Here is a 19450-nt window from a genome sequence, read left to right as displayed (position 1 = left end):
GATGTTTTTGAAAATGTATCTTTGTTTCGCTATAAAATTTCATTTTTCAAAATGTCATTGAGTTCTAGGTAGCAACCTGGGATCTAGGCCTAAAAAAGTGGCACAAAGCTTGTACTCGTAGTGTCATGCGGAAAGAGTCGATAATGCAGACAAAACCGACCTCCCTAGAAGCAAAGGCTTTCTAGTGACAAACAAGACAAATAAACACTACCTTTCTCTAAACATGCATTGAGAATACAAGTAATCAGGTGATTTTAACATACCTTTAGTCCAACGCTTTGTAGTAGTCCAACCTCGCCGATCCGGATGAGCTCCTCCTTCTCTTCCAAACCTGCATTCACTAACAAGCCAAAAGATTAAATAGCACCTGATAAACTTATAGAATAACACATATCCATCATACAGACCAAGGAGTATATGAAACAAATCATGAATAACAATCTGTTGAGAAAAATGAGTTCATTTGTATTAAGTGGAAACAAAAGAAACCATTACAACCTGAGCCTTGGTGTTGTGCAGGTCCCTCCTAGGGTCCAGCAAGAGTTTTCCTTTACATTGATCAGCTCACCCACTTCCAAATAAGGCTAGGAAAGGATGGGAATCTCTCCTCTCAAGCTTTACAAGGGAGTTCTAATTCCAGCAGAATCTACCCTTAGGAATGTTCAACTTTCAACCTCCCCTCCCTCTGGCCCAATGCTTGTATTTATAGTGCTCTAGAGGAAGTTATTCAGGTCCACCATCAATGGGACAAGCCCCTCTTTGGATGGGATAGCTCCCCTCTTGATGGGATAAGTTCCTCTTTCATAGGGATACATGAACCATCTGGAGGCGCCCCATACACGTCAAACAAGCTTCTAGAATGCTCTAGAAATGACTACAAGTAACTTTTTTAGAGTGAAACTTGCGCCTTTTGACCTTTACAGGAGTACGAAACCTCCCCTTTACAGACAGAGCGTACAAGTACGCAGGTATTGTGAACTTGGGGTGCGTACACGCAGGTAAGGCTAAGAGAAACTGCGTACCCAGAGATATATAGATTTTTAAAGACTTTCTCTCTTTCTTGGAGTTTGACATGGAGAGCAGAGGTATGAGACTTGCCAAGGAGGATAGTATGACCGTTGATGGAGCCATACTAACTGCAAATAGTCATGGTGACAAATTTTAGTGTAACATATTGCCCCCTAAAGTGCGAAGCCTGTAGTAGATAAGGGTTTCATATCATCTAGGAAGGGTGAAGTACTTTATCATTTCAAGGATTATCTTGTGGAGGGCCCAGTTGGAACCTGCAAGTATTCAACACAAAATACATATATAAGATCATATCATCGCTGAGGTAGGCATTCCCATACTCAGATTGAAAACTTTAACTAACATACTATCTACTGCTCTGATACAGGAATGATTTTGCAGTACATCATAATCATAGACTTTTTGTAGACACAGTATGGATGTAGCCATCTGTTTATAGTTGGTCTACTATATAATGAATACAAAACTCCTCGCAGCCTGGATGGTGGAAACTAGATCCAGGGTCTTCATTTCTACTTCCCGAATAGGTACGATTCTATCCATGCGAATAAATGAGTTGATGTCGAACATGGTAGAAACCACTTGATTACCAGTCAGTGATGTAAACTGTTAACAAGTGTGAGAGAGACCACTAGTGATGTCAATGGTTCTCAAAGTACCCAGTACAATCCATGAGATGTGAATGAATGAGTTGATGTCGAACATTTCACGGAATCCTTCGATCGAAAGTCAATGATGTAAACTGTCGTCAAAGGCGAGAAACCTGCCATTGATGCATGCAGACTTCAAGGTACTGACGATTTCTGGGTCATCTTTCTAGATAATGTGCTGATGTCGATAGAAAGCGACCCGTTGCAGGCAAGCCCACAACACGAAATCATAGATCAAGTTGAAGAAATGTAGCTGTAAGGACTGACTCAGGGATGGTCAAGATGGACGACGGGTATTTTGCAGATGAATGGTTTATATGTAGAGACCTCTTGAACACATAACGACACAATAGATGGCTTGGTGACATTTGACCCAAAGTTAATACCCGGCTGAAGACTTTCAATGTGGTTTGATCAACTGTGAGGCAAAGGATTTCCCAACCTAGGTGAATGCAAAGTGTCGTGTTCAAGAGTGGTAATAAGGCTTCTTCTGAGACAAAGGATAACAAATAGGCTCATTTTTCTCTCTTTTCCCCCACCATTTCTGGCAAGTACCTCTTTATTTTTTACAAGCTTGAGGAGGATAACATATGCTTGATTATAAGCTCATCCTTCAGATGAGTCCAACTTAGTTTTGATTCGAACCCTAAGAAGGAGTGGTCCGTTCCTGTTTGTAATCGAACAGGTCCTTTACTGTGAAATTTTAACGAGTCCAGTATAGGAGAAACTCGGCGTTCTTCAATTTTAGAGAGTCTGAAAAAAAACTTAAGAAGACTCCAGGTTGAACTTTTTCGTAAAGTTTGGTCTCCCAAGCCCGAAAAAGTATAAAATAATACTTGAGAGAACCGCTTGATCTTACGACCAAGGAGTACTTTCATGATTAGTGTCTTTGACCTGAAAAGTAAAAAGCGATCAAGGACACGTCGTTTTATTTCCAGTATCGAATTTGAAATGACAAAAATCCGGCAATCTTTTCCTATTTTTACGGTCAGAAAAGGGCTATAAGGGGACCGTCTTTTAATTCCATTTTAACGAGTGTAAAAGAAACGCTCGGCAATCTTTTCATATTTTAGGAGTCAGAAAAGGGCTTAAAAGATGACTCTGATATTTTTGTATGTGAACAATGACAATTTTCCCTGAAAATCCTTTTATCCTGCACAAAAACCAACACATTACTCATACCTATTCAATATAGATAAAAATACTTGAAAAATACCTTTTCATGGTGGAAAATAAACAAATTTGACATTTATTTACTCAAAAAACCTATAAAAAGGGCTTTTACCATTTCATTTTTATGATTTTACTGTTGAGGAGAGAAAAAGGGCTTTCGGCAAGAAACTTCCCATGGATATTGCGGAGAATCCGACCGTCGAAACCGAACGCCGTCTCATCAGGTATTCTACAACATCCTCCCTTGCATTTCCATCCATTTAGAATTCATTTTTAGGCTTTAGATTTATTTTTTGGAGGCCTTGGGGGTTTCAAGGTCCGCTTTTCGGGGTACGCAGGTGCCCCATGGGTGACCTGCGTACCCCGACATTTTCTCCATTGGGAAAATGCCGGGCGTACGCAGCTTGCCTTAAGAGAAGGTGCGTACATACGCCCTGTCTCTAAAGGGCTGGCTGCGTACACCGCGGAGTGGATTTTTAAACTCCAAATTCTCCAAAATGAACCAAAAACTTTCAATTTTATGGACTCTAATAGATGTTTTATGGTGTGTAGATTGCCCACCATGCTTGATTGGCGCGAGAGGGAACACGAAGATGTTGATTTGGCTGCGATTAATCATCAACCTTCCATTAATGCTTTGAAGGCATGCGGTCTTTACAAATACTGGGCCATACCTGGCATGAGGGCCCAGGTGCGCTTTCTAGAGTGGCTAGTCGAAAGGTGGAACGTTCAGGATCAGTGCTTTTACATCGGAGGGCACCAGCTCGAGATAGAGCCCTCTGATATTTACTTCCTCACTGGTTTGCCCAAGAGGGGCGAACAACTAACTCGGTCCCGGACTAGGCCGGGTGGCCAGTCCATTGCTAGCCTCCGGCTAGAGTGGTGTAACAACCAGAACCAGTATAAGGGGATAGAAATCAAAAAGATATCCCTACCTGAACTTATGGTAATTGCCTTTACAGTTACCAAACTTTGCGGCACTACCGCTTTGCACATTGCCACCGGGTCCCAAATGCGGATGGCGATTGACTGCTATCAAGGCACCATTTTCAACTGGTGCGATGCTGTGTTGGCCGATTTAAAGGGCCAACTGACTAGGGCAAAAAACGGGCAACTGAAGACTTTTGGTTATGGGCCCTTAGTTGTAAGTTTTTCCTTAGAGAGGGTTCCGATGTTGATCCCGCAGCAGCTCACTGTTGAGGTTGGGCTTCCCCGAGAGCCTAAGTTGATGCGATGGGTTGCGGTGATGGCCCGTCATCCTGACGAGGGCACAGAGGTTGTCCGATTTAGACCGGAGTATTTTCACTGGTTAGAGAACCAGGTCTTCTCGATTCAAGATTTTCCGTATGCCGAAGTTGATTTTTGCGGAAATCTGGACATGATTCTTCCAGCGGGAGAACAGTGGGACGACACAGGTACTTCATTTTCCACAAGTTTTTTAAATTATTTACCTTTTTTTTTTTGTTTTTATATCGTCTCAAAACTGACAGTGACAATTTTCAAAATGCAGATGTAGGCGCACAGCGTTCGGCCAATCTCCGGCCTTTCGAGAGGAGAGTACCAATTGCACCAGCACCAGCCCCACAAGATGCGGCCGCAGAGACCCTAGCTGAGTTGGAACAGGACCTAGAGCGTCTTACGGCAGACATACCAGAGATGATTATAGATGATATTCCTATCAGACTTCAGCGCTATGTGGTCGCAGTCCCAGGACCTTTTAGGAGGTTCTTGTGTAGGGTAGCGCGTGCAGTGGTATCGTATAGAGAGCACCACCAGTGATTGGCTGGTCACCTTTTGTAGACACAAGTGACATTTTGGTTTTTTGTACTTATCATTTTTGCCGATCATAAGGTGTTTTTCAACCTATGATCGAAGACGATGTATTTTTTGACACACTCCTATCTATATATATCATTATTACCAGCTTATCTTGTTAAACATGTGTGATGAAATGTTTTTTAAATTCACATGTATGATTATCGCAAATGTTTGTCTAACATTCGAGAAGCAATTGCATCTGCTAATGTATTTAATGACCTTGGAATATGTTGATATTCAATGTAATCAAATTCACGTTCCAAGAGGCGCACTCTCAAAAATAACCTTAATAACACTGGATTTCTAATGGAATACACTCTATTAAGTTGTAATACAACAAGTTCACAATCTAACCTCACTATCAAACTCCGAATGCTAAACAAAATAGATTCAGACAATAACTCAATCACTGCACTGTATTCTGCAATGTTGTTTGTTGTTTGACCGAGGCTCACCCCATGCATAGAAACTAACTTGTCAGAGGGCGAATAGATAACCCAAGCTGCGGAAGAGATATTCCGTGTATTACGACAAGCACCATCAGCGAATCCAATGTACGTTTGGAGAGGCGTCGACATCTGCAATATCAAGAGTAAAACCAAGATAAGCCAGAATAACGACGAAAAACACACTCTCTAAGCTAAGCACATGTCTATACTAACAAACACACCAGCTAGAAAGAAAAAACTAACCTAACTAAATCTCCATACCCATCATTTAAGCATAATACCTCTTTAGGTAAAGTCCATTTCTGGGCTTACCCAAAGAGTCCCCATCAAAATCTACCAGCTCATAGGCCCCTTTTGCTAGCTTTCGCTTGACAATGTAGGGCCCATGCCACATAGGAACGAATTTTCCAGCACCTAATTTATCGTTAGCTTGATCATGTAATAGCACTAGGTCTCCTTCCGAAAAATTTCGAGGGGTCACGTTGCGATCATACTGAGCTTTCATCCGTTTTGCGTGAGTCTCGATTGCCAATGCAGCATCACGTTGAGTCTCATCTAATTGAGCTAAGTATAATAGACGCTTCTCCTCTTCGGAAGTAGCTGGAAGTAATTCGACAGCCATTTGAAGTGACGGGATTTCGCATTCAATGGGCAACACTGCTTCCAAACCATAAACTAGTTGGAAAGGAGTGAACCCTGTTGATGTTTTCACCAAGGTTCGGTACGCCCAAAGCACGGAAAATAACATGTTGTGCCAATTCGACCGATGAATACCAATGATTCGTCGGATCATGATAACTAAAACTTTGTTGATAGACTCAACCAGGCCATTGGCTTGTGGATAATAAGGAGTTGAGCTATCGTGACGCAAACCAAGCTGGCTTGTAAGTTCCGTCATCATAACGTTTCGAAAATGGCGCCCATGGTCAGTGATTATCACTTTTGGGACACCAAACCTAGCAATAATGTGATTGAATACGAAAATCGCAGTTGTCTTGCCATCTGCCTCGAATGTAGGCATCGCCTCGGCCCACTTAGTAAAATAATCAACCGCAAGGATGATATACGCATGCCCCCCGACCGAGTGAAGGTTACATGTAATAAAATCGATCCCCCGTTTAGCAAAAGGACCAACGGCAATTATAGGGTGGAGAGGAGCAGGTGGTGTGCGCATATTGCGATCAAACACTTGACAGTTGTGGCATTTCCGGACCGCAATAATACAATCTTTAAACAAGGACGGCGAGAAGTAGCCAGTGCCCAATATCTTTTGGGTTGTGGCATACCCAAACATATGACTGCCACACACTCCAGAGTGACAGTCATTCAAAACCCTTTCAGCTTCCTCATGAGTTAAGCAACGACGGAAAACCAAGTCCGCCCCACGACGATAAAGGGTATCTCCAATGATTTTGTACTGTTGGGACTGGAATCGAATTTTCCGACGTTTCGACTTTGAAAGTTCGGGCCGAAAGGATTGGGTTTGGAGATAGACAATTATATCCCCATACCACGGATATAAAGTGCTGATGAGAAACAGAGATTCGTCTGCAATGGGTTCCTCTGCCACAGTTTCCGTGTCAGCACGCGGGAAATCACACATCAATTCCGCAAAAACTAAAGATTTCTTAGACTTAGACTTTTCAAATTCCAAGTCGAACTCCTGCAGGATAACGATCCATTTAGAGTACTTGCCCCCTAGCAATTGTTTAGTCAAAATGTAGATCATAGGGTTGCAATCCGAAATGACTTTAGTTTTACGGAGAAGAATGTAGTGACGAAAACGTTGGACAGCTTGAACAGCTGCCAAGGCCAATTTCTCCACATGTGAATATTTGAGCTCAGTGGGATTTAACGTCCGACTAAGATAATAGATCACATGTTCCGTTCTGAATTCATCTTCCTGTACTAAGACCATTCCAATGGTGGAATGAGCGGCGGCGAGGTACAAAAAGTAATCCTGGTTGTAGTTGGGAGGATGCAGCAACGGTGCATGGGTCAACGCGTGCTTGAGCGCATCAAAAGATTTCTGAGCTATCTCATCCCAAGAGAATTGAGCATTTTGTTTCAACAACCGGGTAAAACCCTTGGTAATCTCAGCGTAGTTAGGAATGAATCGGCGTAAAAAGTTTGCTTTCCCCTGCAAATTTTGGAGTTGGCGCAGACTCGAAGGAGGAGGCAGTTTGATGATAGCTTCTACCTTCGAGGGATCGATGCGAATGCCGGTTTTTGAAACTACAAATCCCAACAATCGTCCCACTTCTATGCAGAAGACACATTTGTGTGGGTTCAACCGTATACGATAATGCCTACACCTCATAAAAATTGCTCGTAAATGGACAAGGTGATCAGCTCGATGTAAGGAGTGAGCGGGCAAATCATCGAGATACGGTTGCACAATGTGCTTGATGTCATGAAATGCATAAGACATTGCCCTTTGAAAAGTAGCTCCGGCATTCTTAAGCCCAAAAGGTAATTTGCAATAAGAAAATTTCCCCCATGGACAAATGAAAGCCGTTTTTGATTGATCAGCAGGTAGAATATTGATTTGGTTGTAACCGGAAAAACCGTCCATAAAGGAAAATATTTCACTGCCGGCACAATCATCAATTATTTGATCGATATAGGGCGTTGGATAGTTGTCCTTAGGACAAGCACGATTGATATCCCTATAGTCGATACATATTCTTATTGTTCCCTGTTTTTTGTTAACCGGAACAATATTCGATACCCAATCCGTTAACGGGATCGGATAAATGAAACCTGCTTTCAACAGCTTCTCAACTTCTGCTTTAATCGCAGCCGCTTTTCGTGGGTGAATCTGACGTAGACGTTGCCGGACGGGTTTAGCGTCCGGGTAAGTCTTGATTTCATGGACAACAATGGCGGGATCAATTCCTGGCATTTCCTCGTAAGACCAGGCAAAGACATTGCGGAATTCTTGAAATAGGGCCTTGTACATTTGAATTTCGTCATCTGAACACGAGGCACCTATATGAATGTGTTCAACAATTCCGGGCTTGACTGAAATGTCAATGGGAATAGTGCGAGAAATGTTTCCCAAATTTAGCTCTGAATCAGGATGTTTCATTGGAGTCTGAGCGTCTTTGACATATTCAGCTGTAAAGATTGATGAGAAATCGTTTTCAAAACGATCATCCGCATGTAAAAACGAAGATCTATGATGGAGATCTTCCCATGGTAAATCATCTACGCACAGGACTTCACAAAGTTGTTCGTCAGATGACACAACTTCGGGAAATGTTATTAACTCTGAGGTTGACGCGAAAAGGGATTCCTCACGGACCACATTCATTTGTTCGCTTTTGGTTGAACTCGGGTCGGTAAAAGACTGCACGGCTTCATAGGCTATTTCATATGGACTCAAAGGCATTGCATCACCAAATGAGTCTATCTCAGATTCAGAAGGAACGATCCAAGGATCCTCATAAATAATAGTGTCTGAAGTAATCATATGAATAGATGCAAACGAAGACACGGCGTTGAATGGAGGAAAAGGAAAAGTTCCCAGTAAACCGGCATCTTTAACTAATCCTACACCAACATCCTTATAAGGGATAGTCATTTTACCGACATGCTAGATACTCTCTGAAGAGGTTGGGTCGGATGAAAAGTAAGCCAGCTGGTCTATAGTTACGATCTTGCCATTATGTGGAAACTTTATTACTCTGAAGACCGATGAAACGACCGTTGTCATAGCGTAAGACCAACTTCGACCCAAAAGAAGGTTGTAGTCTAGAGGGGCATCAACCACCTCCACATCTAGACTAACGGTTTTTCCTTCAACCCCTATAGGAAAATCCTGTAGAATGCTAAACGGATGGAACCCACGGCCATCAAAGGCCTTAAGAATTGTCGGGGATTGATTTAGTGAAGGAGAGCCAAGCGATCTCCAACACTGTATCGACATAATACACGTGGAAGCTCCCTCATCAATTATAGTCCGATGAATAGGCCTGTTTTTTACTATCACTAGGATCTGGAAAGCCATCTGATGAGGCAAACGCGGTGTGCTATTTTCTAGATCAAAGATTATTAGTTTCGGGTCCTGAACATCAACAGATCCTATAGCCAAAAAAAGTAATTTTCGCTGTGCTGGGCATGATTGCAGCACTTCTAAAGCCGACATTGCCGAGGGTGAAACGGCTAAATCCTCAACAATGTTGTAATTCTGGGCCGCTCTCGCATGTGGATTGAAAGCAGACCTTCGAAGTACACCCTTGGCGGGCGGTTTGATTACTAAGTCAGGGTTAGGTTTCTCGATCTGTAGTGGATCGGAACCGGGAGCTGAGGTTGATGGATTTGAATGAGAAGATTCTGCTTCTTTCGATCCATCAACAGGACTCTTACTACCATAATCTTATGATCGAGTCGCAATCCTTACATGAGACATCATCAATATGGGTTCTTCAGTGGCACCCGAGGAAGAACCTATCATCTTACTCTCCTGCTTTGGAAATGGATCTTTCAAAATAGCAGGAGTTGAGGAACCTTTGACGATTTTCACAACCTCGGCCCGATGGGGGCAATCTCTTGTAAAATGATCCTCTTCACAAATAAGACAAGGATATCGAGGTTTGCGCTTTTCGTCATTGGTTTCCGAATTTTCTGTTTTCTCCTTTGGAGTCTTGTCTGCTTTACTCTTCTTCTTACCTTTCTTCTTCCCACTATTTTTTGATTTAGCCGTAGATGACTCTACAGCGTGAATATCAGCGGAAATTTCAGGAGAAGATTCTCCTGTCGGGGAATCCGGTAAGGTTATAATGGGTGAAGAATTCTTTGAAGACTTCTTCTTGCTTTTAATATTTACCGTACCAATCATGCCATCAGCAGCATGAGATCCCGAAGGAGCAGCAGCGATTTGATTTGACTTTGGAAGATCTGGGATCTTTTCGTGTAACGTACCTGACTGAGTGTAAACTAAGTCAAGGTACTGCGCTTGAGCAATTACTTGCTCCTCAGTAACTACTCCGGCCTTAGCTACATCTTCAGTAATCTTCGGTAATAATGATTTAACAAACCATTCAGCTAAGATTTGGTCCGGGATAAAAACTTTCACTAATCGCCATCGACGTCTCCATTCATGTATATGATCGGAAATATAAGTGGACGTCGATTGTTTTAATGAAGTTAGTAGCTCCGTGCCATTATCATATCTGACCGACAACTGAAAATGAGTTAGGAACGAGGTAGCTAACTGACTAAAATTGTAAAAAGTGGCCCGTGGTAACTCAATGTACCACTTGGCCGCGAGACCAATGAGCGTACGCTGGAAAAGACGTAATCGGATCGAATCATCCGAGATGGAATTTGAAGCACACCAGAGGTGGTAAGTCATCACATGATTTGAAGGATCCTCTCCAGACTTACCTTCGAACTTGGGTATATCACTGGGCAACTTATTCGGCATTGGCGGCCAGAACGGAAGATAATTTATTGGATCGTTCGTTAGGCGCAACAAGTCTGGTAAATCCATAGTTGCGATAAACGGTAACTGCCGATTAGGATCCCTAAAACTCTGGGTCACAAGACCAGTCCCAGGAGGAGGATATCCAGGATAACTTGGAATAGGTATCGCATTCGGGATATTATATCCTCCTGGAAAAGCAGGATTAACCAGACCATACTGGGGTTGCTGAGGTTGTTGATAAGTGTACCCAGGATACGGTTGATACTGGTAAACTGGCTGTTGGACAGCAGGCCCGTGTTGGTACTGTCCCTGGTACGGTTGATAAGTGAATTGTGGTTGACTAGTGACAACCGTACTTAAACCAGGCTGTCCTACAGGCATCTGAACCGTAGTTTGAATCGTGGATCCAGACAATGGTAAAGATGTCTGAGGAGTAGTTGCAGAGACAGTAGAAATCGGAGCTGTCGATACTCCAGAAGCAAGTGTGGTGGAAGGAACAGATGTTGCGGTAGTTGCAGCAGTCGCGTTTGAGATGGAGTACTAGGTGCAATTGGCGACTGAGTAACTACCAAAGGTACAGAAGTTTGAACAATAGACTGGACTGGTTGCTGGGATGAACCAGCAACTAAGGGTTGTCCAGATTGAGATGACAACTGTACGCTTGGCTGAAATACCTGTTGAACTTGCGATGGATCCCACACTATGTTCATTCCGAGGTATTGACCCATGACAGGTTGAGGATATTGAGATCCATAACCGGATTGAGGGTAGGATTGAAAATTAAAAGGTACATTTCCCGTACCTTGAACATAAGATTGACCTTGAGGTGGTTGATAACCTTGACTCGAGTATTGACCTTGAGGTTGATACCCTTGAGGTAAATACTGATACTGGGGTTGACCTTGAGCTATAAATTGATACTGAGGTTGACCTTGGGGTACATATTGAGGCTGGGGTTGACCTTGAGGAATGTATTGTACTATGGGTACATACTGTCCTTGAGGTTGCCCCCCAGACGCAATTTGTGTACCTTGAGGTTGCCCCCCAGGCGTTAATTGAGGCTGCCCCCCAGGCGGTAATTGGCCACCTTGAGGTTGAGAACCGGGAACTGAACCTGACATCATGTAAATGTCTCCTACACCCAACGGTTTATTACCATTGTTTCCAGCTAATAACCCATGTTTAATGGGTTGAGGAGATGCTCCCGCAAAAGTACCAGAAAGTGACTGATACCCAGAGGGAACAGAAGGACCGCCGTACAAGAAAGATTCAGGAGATTGAGTGAACACGGACGACTGACCAGACATATTTACAGGAATATAAATACCTCCAGGTGGAAAAGGAGTACGAGGTGGAGAAAAACTTATCCCTGAGTTGTCTAAATAATTGGTTAACGAAAGGTACCAAGTAGTACTTCTAGGAGGACTGTAAAATATGGATTCACGCTCCCTTAGATCAATAGTAGGTTGATCTTCAAGGATAGAGACGCCAAATTCTTCCTCTGGAGCAAGTTCTTCAATAGCTATCAATCCAGCAGGAAGATTTTCGGTGATGACTCTTTCTACCCTAGGTGAATCAGGTGCACTAGAAGTTGGAGTAACAGGTTCAGATATTTCAGGTTCTTTGCCTATATCACTAGTAGATGAAAAACTACCAGCAAGCTCAGAAACTGCAACAGCTTCGGCATTATAACCTGTTTCTAGACCTTGGTAATCTGGATGGACTACCAACGACGACTCTCCTTCTTTAGGTGAACCTACTTTACTGCCACTAGGAGTTACAAGGACTTTCAAACCCTCGTAATGACCCAGAACCTCTTCAGGAGGTTCGCCCCGAAGTCTATGGGACTTCCTCAACAAATCGGCCACGGTAACAATCTCAGGAGACTTGCCCCGAAGTCTACGGGACTGTCTCGGTAATTCAGCCACAGTTAAAAACTTTTAACTACTGCACACGCAAACAAAGTAAAATCTCAAAGCAAACCACCTAAAGTCTCTAAAGAACCAAACAAATTCGAATCACACGGCTAAAGAATCTAGGGCGTCAAACCATACACAAACAGTAGCCTTCCGGTGTAGGAATTTACAGGGTAAGTTCCTCAGAAAGAATACCAAAAGGACACCGCTCACAACCAGATCTCAAATCAATACACCAGTATTTTTGACGTGGTTAAAACCCTCAGAGTGCAAGGAGGGAAACAGTCCACGGCCTGTCCCAACGTGGGTACAGACAATTTATTAATCAAAGAATGAAAATTTACATAAGCTTCTCTCATGCACGGATTACCCGAACAATGACCCTCCATGCGCTTTAAATAGAACTCATGGACCAATCGGGTGTCAAGCCACGGATCAAGTGTCGATAATACCGAGGTGAGAGTGAACCGTCGGATCACTACATATCGTGACCGTCGGATTGTAAGTTACAATATGTACAACGGTAAAGAAAGACACTTTACCTAACTCTATACCTAACTCTAAACTAGACCAAGTTGATCTTAACTATATCCTATGTGTCGGAATATCCTAACATCCCCCCTTAAGAACAACTTGGGATAGGATTGAAGGATTTACAAATATGACACAATAGGAGAAGGAAGGAGGCACTAGAGCCTATCCCCCCTTAGTGACAACTTCCTGAACTCTAAGCATATATCGAAGTTTAGTGAACTTCGCCTCTGTGAGAGCCTTTGTGAAGATGTCTGCAATCTGATCATCTGTTGGACAATATTGTACTTCAAGAGCATGGTCATGAATGAGTTTTCTGATGAAGTGCATGTGTAGTTCGATGTGTTTTCTGCGCTGATGCTGGACTGGATCTTTGCATAGCTGAATGGCACTTTGATTATCACACCAAAGGGAGGTTGGATGCTGCTGCTCAAAGCCAAACTCTGATAGGATCTGACGAAGCCACAAGGCTTCCTTACTAGCTTCCACGGCACCACGATACTCTGCTTCTGCTGACGAAAGAGAAATGGCAGCCTGTTTCTTACAAGCCCATGTAATAGGTCCTGAACCAAGAGTGAAGACATAACCGACAGTAGACTTCCGATCATCAGGGTCACCAGCCCAATCAGAATCAGTGAAACCAACTAACAGAGGAGCTGCTTTGGCACTGTAATGAATCCCAAACTGTACTGTACCTCGAACATAACGAAGTATTCTTTTGGCTGCTTTCCAGTGACTTTCACGGGGGTTTTGCATAAAACGAGCAACAAGGCCAACAGCAAAGGAAAGATCAGGACGAGTATGGGTTAAGTACAAGAGTTTTCCTACAAGTTGACGGTATAAGGTAGCATCAACTTCAGGAGAAGAACAAGAGACTGAAAGTTTGACTCCAGACTGAAAGGGAGAAGGGGTTGGCTTACAGTCTTCCATGTGAAAATGACGAAGAATATCACAAGCATACTTGGACTGGGAAAGGGAAATACCCTCCTTGGATTGCAAGACTTGAAGACCGAGAAAATAGTGTAAGTGTCCTAAGTCTGTCATTTCAAATTTCTTTTTAAGGATAGACTTCACATGGTTTATAAGGTTGGGATCACTACCAGTAAGGATAAGATCATCAACATAAAGAACAAGGATGATAAGAGAGTCACCCACTTTCTTGGTGTAGACAGTATTGTCAGAATGACACCTAGAAAAGCCAGATTCTAAAAGAAAGCTATCCATTTTGGCATACCAAGCCCGAGGAGCCTGCTTGAGACCATAAAGGGATTTCTTAAGTCGACACACAAGGCTTGAGTCTGTTTGTATGAAGCCAATGGGTTGTTCCATATAGATTTCTTCCAGCAAGTCCCCATGCAAGAAGGCAGATTTAACATCCATTTGATGGACTTCCCATTTTAAAGAGGCAGCAAGGGAAAGAACAAGGCGGATAGAGTTCATTTTGGCAACAGGGGTGAAGGTTTCAGTGTAGTCAATTCCTTCAACCTGTGAAAAGCCCTTAGCAACAAGACGAGCTTTATGTTTATCAATTTTGCCATCTGGTCCATACTTGGTTCTGTAAACCCATTTACATCTTACAAGTTTTCGTCCCGTTGGTAGAGGAACAAGATCCCATGTATCATTTGTCATCAATGACTGATATTCTTCATTCATAGCTGCTTCCCAATGTGGATGGCCTGAAGCTTCTGCAAAAGTGTCAGGATCATGATTTACTGGAGCTTGAGCCAGTAAAGAAGAGGCTCTTTCAAACTGAGAACGTGTACGTCGCTAATCTGTAGGATCACCGGCAAGATCACCTGCTGCATCTCGAGTAGCACGGACCCATCTTGGAAGTTGAGGATCCTGAGAAGGTGGGGGAGGATTGTCATCCTCACTTTCATCATCTGAAGAAGAAATGTTTTCAAAAGTAGAAGAGATAGGAAGAGGTGGCACATCCGCCGGACTAGGCTCGCAGGCCGATTTATTTTCATCAAATTTTACATCTCTTCTAATGATAACATTTTTGGACTTAAATGGAATAAGTCTATAACCTTTTACATCTTCAGAATATCCAACAAAAGTACATTTCTCACTCTTAGGTTCTAAAGCTTTATGCTTTTCATCTGGAATATGGGCCCATGCTTCACTTCCAAACACACGAAAGTGACTTACATCTGGTTTAATGGAACTCCAAGCTTCTTCTGGAGTGATATTCTCTAGAACCTTAGTAGGAGTGCGATTGATTATATAATTTGCACAATTAATTGCTTCGGCCCAAAAACTAAGACTGAGTCCTTTAGATTGCAGCATACAATTAGCCATTTCCTTTAAGGTGCGATTTTTCCTTTCAGCTACACCATTTTGTTGTGGAGTGTATGGAACAGTATGTTGCATTTGAATTCCATTTTCGGTGCAAAAGTTGATGAATGTGTTTTTAACATATTCTCCACCATTATCAGTTCTTAGCTTAAGAATTTGATGTCCAGATTGTTTTTCAACAAAGGCTTTGAAGGCCAAAAAAGTGTTAAATACTTCGCTCTTGAGTTTTAAGAAGTATACCCAAGTGCGTCTGGAGAAATCATCAATGAAGGTTAAGAAGTACTTGCAACCAGAGAATGAAGCAACAGGAAGAGGACCACATAAATCACTGTGCACAAGCTGTAAAGGGGCTGAGGCGTGCCAAGAGGCACGTTTGTCAAAACTGTCCCGATGATGTTTTCCGAGTACACATCCGGAACAAACACCATCTCTGCAAGATATCATAGGAAGACCTGTCACCATATTTTCTTTACATAGATGCTGAAGGGAGCGATAGTTTAAGTGACCAAATCGCTCATGCCAAAGTTTGCTCACTTCATCATTATGAGCAACAAATGCTGAGGGAAGATTTGATGACCCAAAGTTGTGAAACTTATACAACCTTGTGGAATCATCAGCAAGACCAGTAGCTAGAATCTGTTTAGGATCTTTTAGATCCTTGATTACAACATCATGAGGTGAAAATTCAACAATTTTACCTTCACCTGAATGAGTTATCTGATAGACAGATAGAAGGTTGCAGGATAAGGTTGGAACACATAATACATCATTAAACTGACCATTGTCTAGATGAACAGTTCCAGTCCCTACAACACTAAGAGATCTATCATCACCAACATATATATTTTTGGTGTTACAATCTTTTAAAGAAGAAAACATGGCTTGGTTTTTGGCCATGTGATAAGAGGCTCCAGAATCAATGAGCCACTCATGAGAATGAGAAGAAGAAGAAGATACATTTAAAGCATAACCAGACTGAGATGATTGACAACGACATGCAGAAAGTGCCATTCCGGAAGTTGAAGTTGAAGTAGGCTCCACATGGATGTTATGTTTCTTCATTGCGGCTTCCAAGGCTTCCATCTTCTTAAAGCATTTAGATTCTAAGTGGCCATCTCGATTACAAAAGTTACAATGTCTGTCAGTCCTCTTCCATTTGTTTTTATTGGTCTTGTCATTTTGCTGAAATGATCTTTCATCTTGAGGCTGAGTTGGTTTAGGACCATTCCTTTGAGGATAAGACTTCTTAGGATTCTTTGAATTTGGTTGCTGCTGGGCGGCTAACGCTTTCGAGGAAGAGTTTCCAAGATTAAGAAGACCAAGGTGTAAGAGTTTTTCTTGTTCTCTTATTAAGGAATCACAAAAGGAGTCAAAGGAAGGGGGTTTGTAGTCTTTGCCTTGACAAATGAAAGCTTCCCTTGTAGAATGGAAAGTGGAAACAAATACAGAGTAGGCTGGTCCCAACTTAGTAAGGATGGAATAAATAAGGTTACCATCTTCTTTCTTAACTTTAACACCTTCCAAGAGATATCTAAGGGTCTTGAATTTGGACAAGAAATCTTCAATGCAAGAAAAATTATTAGGATCCAAAGTAAGCAACTCATTCTCAAGTTGATGGGCTCTAATTTCATTTTTAATCCCAAAAACTTTAGCAAGTTTTTCTAATGCTTCATGAGGAGTTTCAATTTCTGCAATGTGGAATCTAAGATCAGGAGAAACAGACATTCCTATCAAACCACGTGCTTGATCTTGTCTATTTTCCCATTTTTCGGCCTTGTCTTCATCTTTGGGTTTCTTCTCTTGGTCTGTGGCTATTCTGAAGAGACCTTTACTTCTAAGTAAATCTCCCATGTAGGCTACCCATTGGAAGTAGTTAGTGCTGTCAAGAATGACTTGGCATGGACTTTCCATTTTTTGAAAAAAAAACTGAAGCTGAAGATGCTGAAAGTAAGTGGTCCAATGGATAGATCTCGAAAAAATAGGCGGTTTTAAAAAAAACGGCTCTGAAAAAGGCTTCCGGATGAAGAAGTTATGGCTTTTTGAAAACAAATTGTTGACGTTGCCGGCAAAGTGCGCGAATGTGTGGGAATGAAAAAATCTGCCCCCACAAAATGGAGACTTGAACCCAAGACCTCTACTCTCTTAAAAAGTCTTTGAACCAATTGATCTATACAAAATATTTGAGAGAGAGAGAGGGGGGGGGGGGGGGCCTCGATTTGCGTGCTTGCCTTGGGAAGGCTCTTTTCCCCTACAAAACACAAAACACAAAACCCAACACGAATATGCAAAGAAAAACGAACCTTACGGCTCAAAGTTAGCTTTAGCCAAAAAACTAGAATTTAAAAAAAAATCTCAAAGTTAGCTTTTAACCGAAAAACTAAATATTTTTCTCAATGTTTCTGATTTTCCAAGATCACACTAAGGTGCAGGGAAAAGAGCATACGCATGAGAAAAATCCTTTCTTTCTGTTTCTGATTTGCCCAGATCGCACAGAGTCACAGGGCAAAGAGCATACGCAGAAATGAAAGGTATAGATCCGGGAAAAAAAAGGCTAAATAAACCGAAACCGAAATAAGCAGAGAGAAAATGACAGTAAACTGCAAAAAAAAACACTGTATACCTCCCGATCTGAAAAATGACGCAGCTAGGGCTACCGGAAACCTTTTCGCGTGAAACGAAAGGGGTTCCTCACTGAAACAGATGCTCCGAACGCAACAGAGCAGTCCTCTCGGCCCGAAAGCAGTCAGAAACAGCAAATCTAGGAAACGACAGCCGCATGCAGTTCTACCGGCTTCAGATTTGGATCACCAACGGACGCGGCCCTCAAATAGCTCTGATACCATGTAGGAATTTACAGGGTAAGTTCCTCAGAAAGAATACCAAAAGGACACCGCTCACAACCAGATCTCAAATCAATACACCAGTATTTTTGACGTGGTTAAAACCCTCAGAGTGCAAGGAGGGAAACAGTCCACGGCCTGTCCCAACGTGGGTACAGACAATTTATTAATCAAAGAATGAAAATTTACATAAGCTTCTCTCATGCACGGATTACCCGAACAATGACCCTCCATGTGCTTTAAATAGAACTCATGGACCAATCCGGTGTCAAGCCACGGATCAAGTGTCGATAATACCGAGGTGAGAGTGAACCGTCGGATCACTACATATCGTGACCGTCGGATTGTAAGTTACAATATGTACAACGGTAAAGAAAGACACTTTACCTAACTCTATACCTAACTCTAAACTAGACCAAGTTGATCTTAACTATATCCTATGTGTCGGAATATCCTAACATCCGGACCGAAAACACTAGTTGGAGATGAAACCCAACATCGCCGAATTCAGTACAGAAGTGGTGGGTGGAACAGTTACCCCGACAACCTACTTAATGAATAGACCGGCACAAGTTCCTCCACTTTAACCGTCTCGAGTGAAGTGAACCCCCCGGAAAATCCAAGTGAGTCTAGCCGACGTCTGCTCCAGGTACAGTGGGATCTTCCCTCCACCGTCACCTCGGTAGAATCCTAAGATAATGGTCACTAAGGTTACCAACAACAACAAATATACCTGGGGGAACAGTCTACGACCCGATAGCATGCAAGGGCAGAGTAACAAGCTCAATCCCCTTGCCGGCTCCTTGACAATAATCCAAGGTTTACCGACAAGTGACCCCAGGCTCCTCGACAATAATCCGAGGTTTACCGTTTGTAGTACGTGTGTATCTGGCGTCTTTCCCAATGAAGGAGGATTGATCCCCTCACTGGTTCAGACACGGTCTCGTGCTTCTCCTTTAAGAGGAGCTTTCCCAGAGTACAAATGAAACAGTTGGATTTATCCTACCACAAGATGAGCTACTTGTTTGGTTTTACTGTCTTGGAGAGTTAATTACTCTCCTACTCCAAGACACTAGCCTGATTTATATTGGTGTTTCAGAGCCCTAGTAAATAAAAAGTTACTAAGTTGATTTTACTTTAAGCGTTAATTTTTATGGCTTTTCTTTAAGACAAAAGGTAGTGGAGATGAAACTGATGGTGTGTAGACTCGACTCAAATCCACTAAAAAGATGCACTTAGGATGATTTATACTAATTTTCTTTTTCAATGAATTCCCTAGCTAAGAGAGTTGGAGAATGCAAAATTGATATAAAAC

The sequence above is a fragment of the Pinus tabuliformis genome, chromosome 8, assembly GCF_031772625.1.
Source record: "Pinus tabuliformis cultivar Carrire ecotype Pingquan chromosome 8, CPIR1, whole genome shotgun sequence".
Lineage (NCBI taxonomy): Eukaryota > Viridiplantae > Streptophyta > Pinopsida > Pinales > Pinaceae > Pinus > Pinus tabuliformis.
Note: the sequence above shows the minus strand (reverse complement) of the source record.